This window comes from Pan troglodytes, chromosome 9, assembly GCF_028858775.2.
Source record: "Pan troglodytes isolate AG18354 chromosome 9, NHGRI_mPanTro3-v2.0_pri, whole genome shotgun sequence".
NCBI lineage: Eukaryota > Metazoa > Chordata > Mammalia > Primates > Hominidae > Pan > Pan troglodytes.
Window position 1 is genome coordinate 17,882,870 of NC_072407.2, and position 14,950 is coordinate 17,897,819.

Here is a 14,950-nt window from a genome sequence, read left to right on the forward strand (position 1 = left end):
GGCTGAAGTCCAAGATCAGATGTTCCCAGGGTTGGTGTCCTCTCTTCCTGGCTTGCAAACGGCTGCCTTCCTCACATGACCTATCTTCGGTGCAAGCACAGAGAGAAAGAGAGAGATCTCTGGTATCTCTTCCTCTTAGAATACCAGTCCTACCAGATTAGGGCCCCACCCTCATGACCTCATATAACCTTAATTGCCTCCAGAAAGCCCTCTGAGTACTGTCACATTGATGGTTAGAGCTTCAACATATGGGTTTCTGAGGGACACAGTTCAGTCCGTAACTGAGATTTGAAGTCCTCTCCTCTGATTCCCAAGCCTACTCTTTCTGTCCCATCCCACAACCCCTTCACATGCTCGCATCCATCCCCCGAGAAAGGGCCAGACCCCTGGCAGCAAGCCTAGAGCAGGCAGGCAGCTGTCTGATCCTGGGGTGACAGCTAGAGTCACTGGGAGGAAGGCATGCATTTTCTGCATCAGGGGAAGGGAGGGAAGTGGACAAGCCAGGCATTGATCCCCCTCGCATGGCCGCTGCCTTAGTTCAGGAGCTCATTATCTCTTGCCCTGATGGCTGGAAGAGTCCCCTGCTTACTTTCTCTACCCCAGCCTTGCTCCACTCCATTCCATCCCCCAAAGAGACAACAGAGTTCTTTTTCTAAAATACAAGTCTAACCACCTCGTTACTGTGCTTAGAATGATTCCTTGTTTCTCACCATCTAGGCAAAGCCTAATTCCTTAATTCTTCATTTAAGAGGCTTAATATGTCCTTGGCCAGGGCCATATTTTCAACATGATCTCCTCACGCTTCTCTCCTAACATTGAGCATTCCAGCCACACAAAACTCTTTGTTCTCTTCAACACACTGAGAAAATGCCCACTTTTATTTCAAAACTCAGCTCAGAAGGTACCACTTCTAGGAAGCTTTCCTAGAAATCCTCCCTAAAAACCAAGCAATTCTTGTTTTTCTGAAGCCATAATTTGATTATAAAGGTGGCATCTTAGTGCACATGCCACTTATAAAAAACAGAAATGTATTTCTTAACAGTTCTGGAGGCTGGGAAGTATAAGATCCAGGAGCTGGCAGACTTGGTGTCTGGTGAGGGCCCTCTTTCTGGTTCATAAAAGTACCTTCTCACCTCACTTGGTGGAAGAATGAAGGCAACTCTTGGAGCTTCTCTTTTTTGGAGATGGAGTCTCGCTCTGTCGTCCAGGCTGGAGTGCAGTGGCGCGATCTCGGCTCACTGTGCAACCTCCGCCTCCCGGGTTCAAGCAATTCTTCTGCCTCAGCCTCCCGAGTAGCTGGGACTGCAGGTGCACGCTGCCACGCCCGGCTAAGTTTTTGGATTTTATTAGAGATAGGGTTTCACCGCCTTACCCAGGCTGGTCTTGAACTCCTGAGCTCAGGCAATCTGCCCGCCTCGGCCTCCCAAGGTGCTAGGATTATAGGCGTGAGCCACTGTGCCCTGCCCGGGCTTCTCTTATAAGGACAGTAATCCCATTTACATTGGCTCCACCTTTGTGACCTAATCACCTCCCAAAAGGCCCCACGTCCTAATACCATCACATTGGGAGTTAGGTTTCAGCATAGGAGTTTTTAGGGCATGGAGAGGCACAAACATCCAGACAAGCATTTACCTTCTGCTGAAATTGTCTCAGTGTTTGCCTCTCCTAATGGAATATGGGCCACATGTACAGCAGGGGCTCAGCAAATGCTTGCTGAACAAACAAGTTTGGGGCAGGTTTCTAACTCAGGTAGATCGTTTCATCCTCTTCATCCCCCAGCAACCAAGAAAACCAGCCTATTGCCATGGGGGGGTCCTCCAACCCTGGCTATTCTCCAATGCTAAAGACTGACAGATAATCTCAATTAGCAAATTGACCCTCGTGGATTTTCTGCACTCATAGCAAATATCTTCAGGAAAACTGAATTTCTCTCCATACCTGGTAACCACAACTTCATTCTCTCCTCTATTTGGAATAACTTCTTGTATGACTTATACAGTAGCCAAACTCCACGTAGCTTTTAGAACTCTGGGGGTCACTGAGGCTCATAGGAAGTCAGTCTTCCAAGCTTTTTTTACAGCAAGCCAAAGCTCCTGGAAGGTCAAACACCAAGTGCTGGTAAAACCCCTTTGGTCAGAGGCCACGCTTGGCTCTTAACTTACCACCTGCAGCCAATTTTCTCTTGAACTAATTGGTTGGCCAATGCATATGGCTGTTTTTCACTGACCAGCTGTTTAACTCAGTGGTCTATCACTCCCTTCCCTCCTTGAGATATACTAAATCTTCCACACATGCTTGCTACAGCGTGCTCCGATTCTACCCTTCATTCTCTTTCCTTTCTCCTACTCCTGGAGCAAGACCACCTTCAGGGTTGATCTGATAGGAGAAAGAACCTATAGTGTAACCTCAAAATTATTCTGCTTATTATGGAAGAGAGGGATTGCAATCTGTAACAAAACTATCTTTCCTTTAGTGAAACACACACACGTTCCCAAAGATTATGAAAATTATTCTTCATTTAGGACCAGAAGGTCTAGTCCACCCTATACCACAGGTGGCAAAGGTTTATGAATGGCTTCTGTATTCTGCCCAGCTTGCCCAGCCGCCTTTTGTTGGCATGGCGCCTTGGAACAAGACTCTCAGAGTGTTCCTTATGCTCATCCCTGTGGTAACAGAGAGCAACATTACTGAACCTTTGTTCTTGTATCCTTTCTTTTTGTCTCCTCTATATTTTATTCCCTGATTTCTTCTACTGAATATCACACCACAAAAATCTTCCACGTTTTTTTACATAATCTTCATCAAGTGAATGACATTTTGGTTATTCTCCTTTTATTTACTAATTGCATGATCTTATTTTTCATTCTTGTATGTAACACTTCAATGAATATATTCACAAATGTAGGTTTTTAAAAATTCTTTTCACTTCTCTAGGATTAATTTTCAGTAATGGAATGACTGGGTCAAAGGAGATCAACATTGCTGTGGCTCTTTCAGGCGATTATCATTTTGCTCTGTGTACACTGCCACCAGCTTTGTGCAAGGTACCAGTTGTAGAGCAAGATCACTGACATACACTTTCCATTTATCTTTACTAATTAAATAAATATAAAACAGGCCAGGTATGGTGGCTCACACCTGTAATCCCAGCATTTTGGGAGGCCGAGGTGGGAGGATGGCTTGAGCTCAGGAGTTTGAGACTATCGTGGGCAACATCGTGGGACCCTGTCTCTACAAAAAGTAAAAAAATTAGCCGGGTATGGTGGCAAATGCCTGTGGTCTCAGCTACACAGGGGACTGAGGCGGGAGGGTCGGTTGAGCCCCAGGGTTTGAGGCTGTAGTGGGCTGTGATTGTGCCACTGCACTCCAGCCTGGGTGACAGAGTACATCTGTCTCAAAAACTACAATTAAATTTACAAATACATATAAAACATTATTTTCAGTTCCATTTTGATTTCTGTTTAAGTCATGGCCAGCACTTTCAAAGTATTTCTTATTAAAGCATGGTCAACTCAGACTTTTTAGCATCACTCACCAAACTGCTATTTCCAGGTTCTCTTAAATTCCATGGATTTTAACTTTGGCGCATGACCTCCTTGACCTCTGGAAATGTGACATCCTGCACCTGCTGCATCAGGGCTCTTCCCTGGTCTTGCCTACACTTGTGTCTACACAGGTAACATCTCTCTAGATCATGTATCAGCTCTGCCATGCGAGATAAGCCTAACTCTGCATTTTTTTCCCCTAGAAACATGTTTCAACTCTTTTTTCCCAAATGTTTGGGATTGTGGTTCTATACCAACAATGCCATCAGAACCCAAAATAGTTTAAAATTTTTCCTTTGGAAATTGCTTTCAAAGCTATTGGCATGTTCTTGTGAATATCCTTATTGGTGGCAAAACTTGATATTTAAAAGGTAGATTTTATTTTCTGGAAGGAAACTAATTTTTTTTTACATATGTTCTATATCAGAAAGTATCCTGTTAGAAACCTGGTTATTGTTTTAGCTATTTGCCAGGTAGAGGAGAACTGAAAAGCCAAAAGGGGGATACTGAGGTATCACAAAGGCAGTAGCTGCCAGAAGCTACCCTAGGGATGGGGGAACAAAGGAAAGATGTAGGGATTACTAAAATGTAAATGCTTATAGGAGGGGTCTGCAGAGTTGGGGCTTAGCCCTCTAAGGATTAGGCACTTCTCAAATAGACCAAGGGCTCTGAGCTTGGAGCCTGCAGAAGAGGCTCCACGGAGCTGAAATTCTGACTTCAGAGGAGCAGGTGTGGTGGCTGCTGCTGTATTTCTGAGAGGCACCAGGAAGCTGGTTCTAAAAGTGTGGAATGATTGCAAACTAGAACGGCCTGTGCTCCTGGAATCCATTGCCGTGCTGCCAGGGCGAAGCAATGTTGCTGGTGGCAATGCTGATAGGATCAGGTAGCAATTGGCAAGGAGGAAGTATCCTTCACTCCTGCAGTGTTCAAGCTGCTGTGGCATACCTGACAGGAAGAGCCTGACAGGAGCCAGCAAAGGGAATTGCAGAGGCCAGTGCCAGCATCAGAAAGCAGAGTGAAGAAGAGAGGATTGGAGTCAGGATGCAATCACTTAATAACCAGCAACGCACTGAGTACCAGGCACTCCAGAAGCATTTTAACAGCTCCTTTAGTTCTCATGCCATCCCTGTGATTGAGAAACTCTTGACTATTTTAGGGATGAGAAAATGGAGGCCCAGAGAGAGTAAACACTAGTAGTGGCACTAGAATGAGAACAAACAGCTTGTCCCACTACATCTTCTAAAGCTGAGCTTCCTTCTGGATGATGAAGAGAGAAATTTTTTCATTCCTGAGGGGAGCTGTAACGAGGGTAGATGAGGGGGAGAAGGGTGATATGGTTTGACTGTGTCCCCACCCAAAATCTCATCTTGAATTATAATCCCCATAATCTCTATGTATCTAGACAGAAACCAGGTGGAGCTAATTGAATCATGGGGGTGGTTTCCCCCCATGCTGTTCTCGTGGTAGTGAGTGAGTTCTCACGAGATCTGATGGTTTTACAAGGGGCTCTTCCCGGTTCACTCATCACTCTTCTCCCTGCTGCTGCCACGTGAAGATCCTTGCTTCCCCTTTGCCTTTCGCCATAATTGTAAGTGTTCTGAGGCCTCCCTAGCCATACGGAACTGTGAGTCAATTAAACCTGGTTCCTTTATAAATTACCTAGTTTGGGCAGTTCTTTATAGCACAGTGAGAATGGACTAATACAAAGGGAAAGGGCCAGATGACGGCATAAGACTATGTTGTGTGCAATATGATCTTTCCTTGTGACCCACTGCCCAAATCCTTAGGAAATTCTACCCAACTCACAGAACATTTGGAGTAAGTGGATTTCTTGTGAAAACTGGTAACAGAACCAAACTTTGCACCAGGGAAGACATGAGGAGGAACAGAGACGACATCTGTAGACTCTGCACAAGAGTGAGTGAGGGCAAGCCCTCTAGTTGCAGAGATCTCTGGAAGTTTTATGACTTCGCTTATGTAATTGGTCTGTAGCTTAAGGCTTGAGATGCTTTGACATTTAAATTATGCCCATTTTGCAGATGGAGAGATCGAAGCCTAGAAAAGTTAGATAACATAACTAAGATCATATAGCTCTTAAGTTGTAAAACTTGGATTTGAAGACAGTTCTGCCCGATTTCAAAAATGAATGGATGAGAGAAACCCCAATAGTACTGTTACTTACCGTTTATACAAAATGTATTACATACCTGGAATTATGCTAAGTGCTTATTTTGTTTAATCTCACAGTTCAGTGAGGTAGATATTACGCCTGTTTTACAGATTAAAAACTGTGGCTGAGACAGGCTCAATTGTGCCTTATTCACAGCTAGCAGTAAGTGAAGTTGGAATCCTCACCTGAGTTCACTGGAAATCTCATGCTCTTAACCAGTGCTTCTCAAAATGAGCCTGAGAATCACTGAAGGATCTTGTTCAATGCAGATTTCTATTCGGTAGATGTGGGGTAGGGCCTAAGATGGTGCATTTATAATCAGCTTCCAGTAAGCCAATGCCACTGGTCCATGAACCTCACTGAGTAGCAAGGCTCCTAGCAAGAATATCACACTGCTTCCTTAATCTGCCCAGCCCACCTCATCATTTTCAGATTGACTCACCACTGAGACTCCAAGAAGCCTCTTGGTCAAGCTCAGTTATGATGTGACACCCAGAGCTTGTCCTTCTTTCTCTTTCCTTCCTTTGAAATTTTTCAGAGTAAAGCAAGTAACCAAACAAATCCATCATCTGGCAGGTCATTAAGAAAAACATGATTTTTCCCCCCTGTGACTACACTCAGTTAATGAAGCTGTCATTAAAGCCCATGAACATGTCAAAAAATTAGTTTCAGGTGTTGGATTGTTTGGTTCTAGAATAATTTCTATATTTTTAATGAGGAGTATTTGAAATATCCTCCAACAGGGGCTTCCGGCTCAGGATACCTAAGAAGCCTGACATATTGGGGGTCGGTGGGGGTATTTATGGGAAGCATCAAACATCAACTCATTGTTGCCTCTTTCCATTACCAAAGGCTGCTCATTGAGAATGTTTTCAGAGCCATGGTATTTATTTGGGGAAAAAAAGGGAAATGTAGCTCGTGAAAAGGGTTGACAACTTCAACAAAGGAACCAAAGAGTGCTAACCAGGGATCTCCCACTGATGGTGATGTTTCCATAAAATGGAAAGCCTTAAGGAAGATTCATTTTTTTTCTCCCTAAGAAAGAACATATGTTTTTAAACTTCTTGTTAAAGGAAATATTTTATTCCAAGAAGTAAATGAGGTGGGTTAATATTTTAAAATAATAACTGACATGTTTTACCTCTACAATTTCTCTTCCCTTCCTTTCTCCCCGCCACCAAGCCTCTGTTAAACTAGACTTCAGCATTCTCATCCCTCAAGTTGGATTGTTATGGTAGAAATGCAAAGAAAATAAAATATTTTATTTTGTTTTGTTTTGGAACTTTAAAGCTGGGCCTGAGCTTCAACAATAACTTTGGAAAAACACGTATAGAGTAATTGCTTCCCTTCCACACAGGGGAGCTACAAGTGTCTGGGCTGGAGCATTGAGGAAGTGAGTCAGGAAAGAAAAGTTAATTGCTGGTAGGGATGTCTGAGAAGGTAGCTTGTTTTGTACTCCACTCCGTGGGGCAATACTCTAGTATGGGGGAGGGGGAAACAACAAACTGAGATAATGGTCCTGCTTGGCATTCATTATGTTCTGCTCTGTAAGAAGGCTTTGGGGACTTCTTCTTATGTATCTTTTCAAATATCCCTTTCTATTCTCCATGTTGTGCATGTCAGCAATTTGGTAGTTTTTATTGTTGAATAACATACCATTGTACAAATATGTTATAGTTTGTTATCCATTCAGTTTCTCATGGACATTTGGGTTGTTTCCATTCTCATCACTTGCTTTGGCTAATGGAATGAGGTGGAAGTGAGGGTGTGCTAGTTTCAAGCCTAGGCACAAGAGGCCATACATATTTCTAATTGCTTCCCAGAGATTTTGCCATCCCCATGAAAAGAACATGCGGGCTGGCCTGTTGGCTTAGACAGTGAGAGACACAGGAGTAGAGCTTAGCCTTAACCTGCCAACCTCCAGATCTGTGATTTAAAAATAAATAATTGTTTTAACCCACTGAGATTTGGGAGGCGGTTTGTTACATGGCAAGGGTTGACTGATACAGCCACTCTTCATCACTAGCGATTGAATGGATGCTCAGGACCTAGCTAGCTGGTACTCATTATGGTAGGCTTCCCTGCTTTTTGGGGCCAAAGTACTAACTGGACCATGCCCACTCCCTTCCAGCTGTTGCCATTACTTTATTCCCCTTGAAACAGTAACAATTTATATGAATTAGGGTGTCAGCTTGATGAATGTGCTCATGGAGTTGTCCTGCCACACTTCTAATTTAAAAAGCTCAGGCATCCTGGGTGCTCCATCTGGCAAGAGAGTATACAGTGTTGGGAGAGGGGCAACTTAATTGTGGCAATGGAGCAGGACCTGACCAGTTGCAGTTCTCTGTGAGGATTTCCCAGAGCAATGTGGAGTGGGGTGTAAAGTGAAAACCTCTGTTAGTATGCAGCATCTTAATACTGACCCCAGCATCCATCCATGCTTTTGGATGGAATCAACTTCTGCTTGTCATTCCTTTCCTCTTACAACTTAATTACATTCAATCTGTCAAGGATGACACTTCTGAGACTGACATTATGTAAGTCTCTTTATAGATACAATTTTTCTTGGCATTTTCAATTTGGTAGGGGAGAAGAGGAACAGCGTCAATTCGTAGTTTTCCACCTTTCCTGCAATGGGGAGGTTCCAATTTTTCCCGTGTTTATTCTGATGTGTGTGTTTGTGTGTGTGTGTGTACACATGCACACGTATGTAAATATTTCTGTGTGTACATACAGATAAGTATACATACACATGTTCTCTACAGATAAATCAATACTTATATGTGTATGTAGGTAGATATATATATACACACATGTATAGGTATGTATTTATACATCATATATGTATATGTAGATATACATATTATATATAAGATATTTGCTCATGATGTATTCATTAGTCTTCTAGTGTTTTCTCACCTCTGCCAAATCTGGAAGAGGCAGGCTAGATCACTCGTAACATTTGCAAGGCCTAGGGCAAGAGTAAAAATGAAGGCTTACTTATCAAATGACCACATATTTAGAAGCTATAAGTCAAGTTAATAAACTGTTAAGTAAAATGTTTTATCTTCTTACCTTGACAATTTTATCTTTATAATAACCAGAAAGGCCAGGTTCAAATGTAGAATTCTTGTATCCCTCAGAGCTCTGTACTGTAAGTAATGGTATGGGAAAAGCTAGTACCTGGCCCAAGGTCTGCCCTCCTTATCTTCCCATCTGCCATGACCTGAATGTTGTGGCCACTCAGAATTTGATCATGGGTCTTTGAGATGTGACTAGATCATGAGGATGGAGCCCTCATGAATGGGAGTAGTGCTTTTATAGAAAGAGGTCCCGGGGAGCTGCCTTGTTCCTTCCAGCATGTGAGGATTCAGTAAGAAGGCACCATCTATGAACCAGGAAGCAGGCCCTAACCAGACACCAAATCTGCCAGCACTTTGATCTTAGACTTGCTAGACTCCAGAACTATAAGAAATAAATTTCTGTTGTTTTTAAGCCATCCTGTTTATAATATTTTTTTCTAGTTGTACAGACTGAGGTATCAGTTCTTACTAGTGCACATGTTAACTAATGCATTCAAGCTGCATTTATACTCTCTGCAATGAGTCACTCTTGACCATACCTTGAGTCTAGGTATGGGCATTCCAACAACACAGTCCACTCTTGTGAGAATGGAAAGAGGCCTGTGAAGCCCAGGTAGGTGGCTTCAGGCACAACTGGGCATGGAATTTCAGGGTCCTAAACACCCAGAGTGTGGTCTATAAGCAGGGAGTGGGTCTAGGGCAGGACTCCAAATGGGCAAATCTCCTTGACCCCAAAGACATCTCAACTTATGGAGAACAGCATAGCCAGCAGAGGACAATATATATATTGCTAACAGTGCTATAGTGCTAGTGACACTTCAATGAGGTATAAATCTGCCTCGATCATAATATATTATTTTTTCAATACACCAGCTGTGAATATTCTCTTTAGAATTTTTTTGCATAGCTATTCATAAGTAAGATTAGCTTACTTTCATTTGGATGCTACTTACTAGGCTTGGGTATTAAGTTTATATTAGATTTATTAAATTACTTGGGAAACTTTTCACTTATATATTTTGGAACAGTTTGAATAATTTAGGTAGGATTATATGATCCTTAATAGTTTAGTTAGAGCTTCCTTGTAAAATAACCACTCTATTCTTTTTAATTTTCATTTTTTAAAGTGGTAGATCTTTGAAAAACCTTTTTAATCTGTTGTGTTTGGGTAGGCTACTTTTTCTCGAGTCAATTTTGGTAATTTATACTGTGCTGGAAAAATTATCCATATCACCTAGATTTGAAATTTTATTGACAATATTTTACATAATATTTTATAATTACTTTTACTATTTTCATAACTATGATTATATCTTCTTATCCCTGATGTACATATTTGTCCTGCATTTTTTTCTTAGTCAAACTTGCTAAAGTGTTGGGCTTATCTATCATTTCTGCTGGTGTTTTGTTTTGTGATTATTTCAGCTTTTTGTCTTTATTGATTCCCTCATATTTCTTTTATTTTGTTTCTGTTTTAATATCTTACATTGAATACTTCATTTGTGTTGACATTTTTGAATACAAACATCAAGGCTAGAGAAGGGTGCAGGGTTGTAAATAGGGAACGAAGCCAAGGGTCAGGAGGAGGACAGAAAAAGAGGTGAAGAGAAGGGATAGGGAACCACCTGAGGGACTTGGAGTGTTAATGACAAGTGGCATAGAATGTCTACAACTTAGTTGTCTGGGTCACATGTCACAAAACACTGCCATCAGGACACTCTGCCTGCCTCCACAGGTGCTGCATCCAACTCTTGTCTCCATTTTGGCCATGAGCACAACAGAAATCCAGATCAACAATGTATATTGCATTTTTGATCCCAGACTTCTAGTTTCATAGTTCAATAAAAAAATTTAAGTAGGAACAACAAAAAGTTCTGCCAATTTTTATATTGTGAAGTAAGGATTAAATATACATGCATAACAATTTACTAACAGCTATTTTGCCAGACTTAGGACATTCAAACATACAAAAGTGAGAAGGTGAAAATCACAATATAAGTTTTATTGAGTTTACAATGTGGTTTGCAGAATCCCAGTTCTAGCATCACAAGGCAAAATATAAAAGGATGAGTTTGAAGCTGAGTTATAATAGCTTAACAATCATCTCACTTGCTGGACATGGGGGAAACTTGGTGAGCCCTACTTGATTTAGGTTTAGGTCCCCAATTTTGTGTTCTAGGAGTAAGCATGAAATGGAGTTTGTAAGTCCATCACAGAGACTATAATTCAGCTTTGATTTATCCCAATCCTTGAAAATTAAGGTGAATTAACAGTGCCAACACCTGGCAGTGGCAAATACCAATCCTCCCAGGAAGAAAGGATAATGTATGTCACAAATTTTTTCCAAAAGAAGTTTTGTAAAGATGGCATCCTGGACTGAATAAAAACAATCCAGGAACACAAGGAGACAAAACAATAAGAATGAAAGCTACTAGAAGCAAAACTGATAGGGCTTCATATATTGGAGTTATCAGATATAGACACTTAAATAATGGTGATTATAATATTGAAGGGAATAAAATGCAATTTCTTGAGCTTAAGCAGAGAATTGAAAGCTATTTTTAAAAAGAATAGTGGGTATTTTAGATATCAAAACCAAAATTAAGGATTCAGTGAATGGGTTTTACAGCTAATGAGAGAATCAATACATTGGAAGATAGTTTGAAAGAAAGCATCAGACTGAAATACAGAGAAGTAGCAAAAACACAGAGTGAAAGATAAGAGGCCAGTGGGGGGTATAGGCATATCCTATATAGTTCTGTATTTGTATTACTGACATTTGTATAAGGGTTCACCTGAGAAACAGAACCAACAGGATATATACATAGAGATTTATTATGAAGGATTCACTCACAGAATTATAATAGAGGCTGAGAAGTCCCACAATCTGCCATCTGCGAACAGAGGCCCAGGAAAGCCAGTGGTGAAGTTCTAGTCCAAACCTAAAGGCCCTAGAATCAAGAACACTAATGTCCAAGGGCAGGAGAAGATGGATGTCTCTGCTCAAGAAGAAAGACTGAATTTGTCCTTTCTCTGCCTTTTTGTTTTATTCAGGCCCTCAGTGGACTGGAAGATACTTAGTCACATTGGTGAGGATAATCTTTACTCAGTTTACTGATTCAAACGCTAGTGTCTTCTCATTTATGCAGCCAACAGACACATGAAAAAATGCTCATCATCACTGGCCATCAGAGAAATGCAAATCAAAACCACAATGAGATACCATCTCACACCAGTTAGAATGGCAATCATTAAAAAGTCAGGAAACAACAGGTGCTGGAGAGGATGTGGGGAAATAAGAACACTTCTACACCATTGGTGGGACTGTAAACTAGTTCAACCATTGTGGAAGACAGTGCGGCAATTCCTCAAGGATCTAGAGCTAGAAATACCATTTGACCCAGCCATCCCATTACTGGGTATATACCCAAAGGATTACAAATCATGCTACTGTAAAGACACATGCACATGTATGTTTATTGCAGCACTATTCACAATAGCAAAGACTTGGAACCAACGCAAATGTCCATCAATGATAGACTGGATTAAGAAAATGTGGCACATATACACCATGGAATACTATGCAACCACAAAAAAGGATGAGTTCATGTCCTTGGTAGAGACATGGTTGAAGCTGGAAACCATCATTCTCAGTAAACTATCTCAAGGGCAAAAAACCTAACACCGCATGTTCTCACTCATAGGTGGGAATTGAACAATGAGAACACTTGGACACAGGAAGGGGAACATCACACACTGGGGCCTGTCGTGGGGTAGCGGGAGGGGGAAGGGATAGCATTAAGAGATATACCTAATGTAAATGACGAGTTAATGGGTGCAGCACACCAACATGGCACATGTATACATATGTAACCTGCACGTTGTACACATGTACCCTAGAACTTAAAGTATAATAATAAAAAAATCAAAAAAACAAATGCTAGTGTCTTCTGGAAACACCCTCACACATACACCCAGAACTAATATTTTACCAGTTATCTGGGCATCCTTTAGCCCACTCAACTTGACACATAAAATTAATCATCACAACATTCCAGTAGGCAGAGGAGACAAAGAATAGAAATGAAGCAATATTTGAAATGCAGTGGCTGAGTATTTTCAAAACTAGCAAATTAAATAAATCCAGTGTTTTAAGATTTTTCTGCAAACTTCTTGCAGGATAAATATTCCACATCTAGCACATCAGAGTAAAGATGCTAAGAAACAAGGAAAGGAGATAATCTTAAAATCAGCCACAGGACAGGCATATTACCTTTAAAGGCACAACAATAAGACCAGCAACTGACACATTAACGGAAAGAATGGAAGCCAAAAGACAGTGGAATAAGTGCTAAAATAAAATAATTGTGAACCTTAGAATTCAAAACATCCATTGTATTAGTCTGTTCTCATGCTGCTAATACATATCAAAGATTGGGTAATTTATAATGGAAAGAGATTTAATGAACTCACAGTTCCACATGGCTGGGGAGACCTCATAATCTTGGCAGAAGGCAAAGGAGAAGCAAAGGCACATCTTACTACATGGTGGCAGACAAGAGTGCTTGTGCAGGGGAAATCCCATTTATAAAACCATCATATCTCATGAGACTTACTACCAAGAGATCAGTATGGGGGAGACTACCCCCTTGATTAAATGATCTCCACCTAGCCCCATCTTTAACACATGGGGATTATTACAATTCAGGGTGAGATGTGGGTGGGGACACAGCCAAACCACATCATCCATCAAAAACATTCTTCAAGAATAAATGTGAAATACATTTTCTAATATAAATGGAGAAAGTTCATAACCAGTAGATCTAAACTAAAGGAAATATTAAAAACTGGAAGGAAATAATACCAGGTTGGTAATATAGGAAGGAACAAAGAGACATAAAAATGAATAAATATAATTATTGTATAAAACTACCTAAAATAAATTTATAAATTATATGACAAAGATCTCATGAGTCAGAAGCAGATAAAGTGTTGTAAAATCTTTACATTGTCCAAAAGAAGGTAAAAAATGCCCCTTAAAACTGAATTAGATAAGTTGATAAGCCATGATGCAATCTCTAGGGTAATCACCAAAAGAATTATAAAACAGCATTTGGTGTCCCAGCTAACATAAAAGAAAACTTGGATGATTCGAACACTTCAAGAGAAAGTAGGAAAAGAGAAAAAAATACGTGGGACAAACAGAAAAAGATCCTAAAATCATGAAATTAAAACCCAAATATATCAGTTATTATAATGAAAATGAATTAAATGCTCTGATTAAAAATAAAAGATTACTAGGTACTACTAAAAAACTTTATGCTTTATACAAGATACAGATAAAACATAAATATATAGAAAAAAGAAGAGATATTATGAAAATACTCATCAAAAGAAAGCTGGTACAGCTATAGCATCACAGTTAAAGACTTCAATACCTTACAAAAGAAAGGGGGACACATTATAATAATTAAAGATTTAATTAACAAGGGTGGTCCTAAAAAGGCATGTTAGTGGAAAATTTACATGTTGAAATACATATATTAGAAAAGTAAAAAAGACTAAAAAACCAATAATCTGAGAATCCAACTTAAATAGGAAAAACAACATCAAATTAAATTTTAAAAAATAGAAGAAAGGAGCTAGGCCTGGTGGCTCACACCTGTAATCCCAGCACTTTAAGAGGCCAAGGCAGGCAGATCACTTGAGTCCAGGAGTTTGAGACCAGCCTTGGCAACACAGTGAAACTGTCTCTACAAAAAATACAAAAAAATTAGCTTGGTATGGTGACACATGCCTGTAGCCCACCTACTTGGAAGCTGAGGTGGAGGATCACCTGAGCCTGGGAAGGTCAAGGCTGCAGTGAGCAGCTGTGATCATGCCACTGCATTCCAGCCTGGACAACAGAACAAGACCCTGTCTCAAAAACAACAACAACAACAACAAAAAACAAAACAGAGATTAATGAAATAATAAACAAACTAAAATGGAAGTCAACATAGCCAAAAATTGGTCTTTTGAAGAGGTTAAAATAATTCTATAAAACCCTAGTGAGACGCATCAAAAACATGAAAGAAAACAATGTAATGAATGAAAAAAATGTAATCACTTTATATCATTCAAATGTTAAAGAGTATTAAGAAATTTAATGT

At 40.3% G+C, this 14,950-nt stretch overlaps 1 long non-coding RNA gene across 1 annotated transcript in view; it reads left to right on the plus strand.

Moving 5' to 3' along the window:
- The first annotated feature begins 1,928 nt into the window (after positions 1–1,928).
- LOC134807331 (uncharacterized) overlaps positions 1,929–14,950 on the plus strand; it is a 57,042-nt gene continuing 44,020 nt past the window's right edge. The window contains exons 1-3 of the long non-coding RNA XR_010147495.1: positions 1,929–1,941; positions 2,935–2,997; positions 3,553–3,676. This is a non-coding gene — a long non-coding RNA (uncharacterized LOC134807331). The remainder of the gene's footprint in view (positions 1,942–2,934; positions 2,998–3,552; positions 3,677–14,950) is intronic.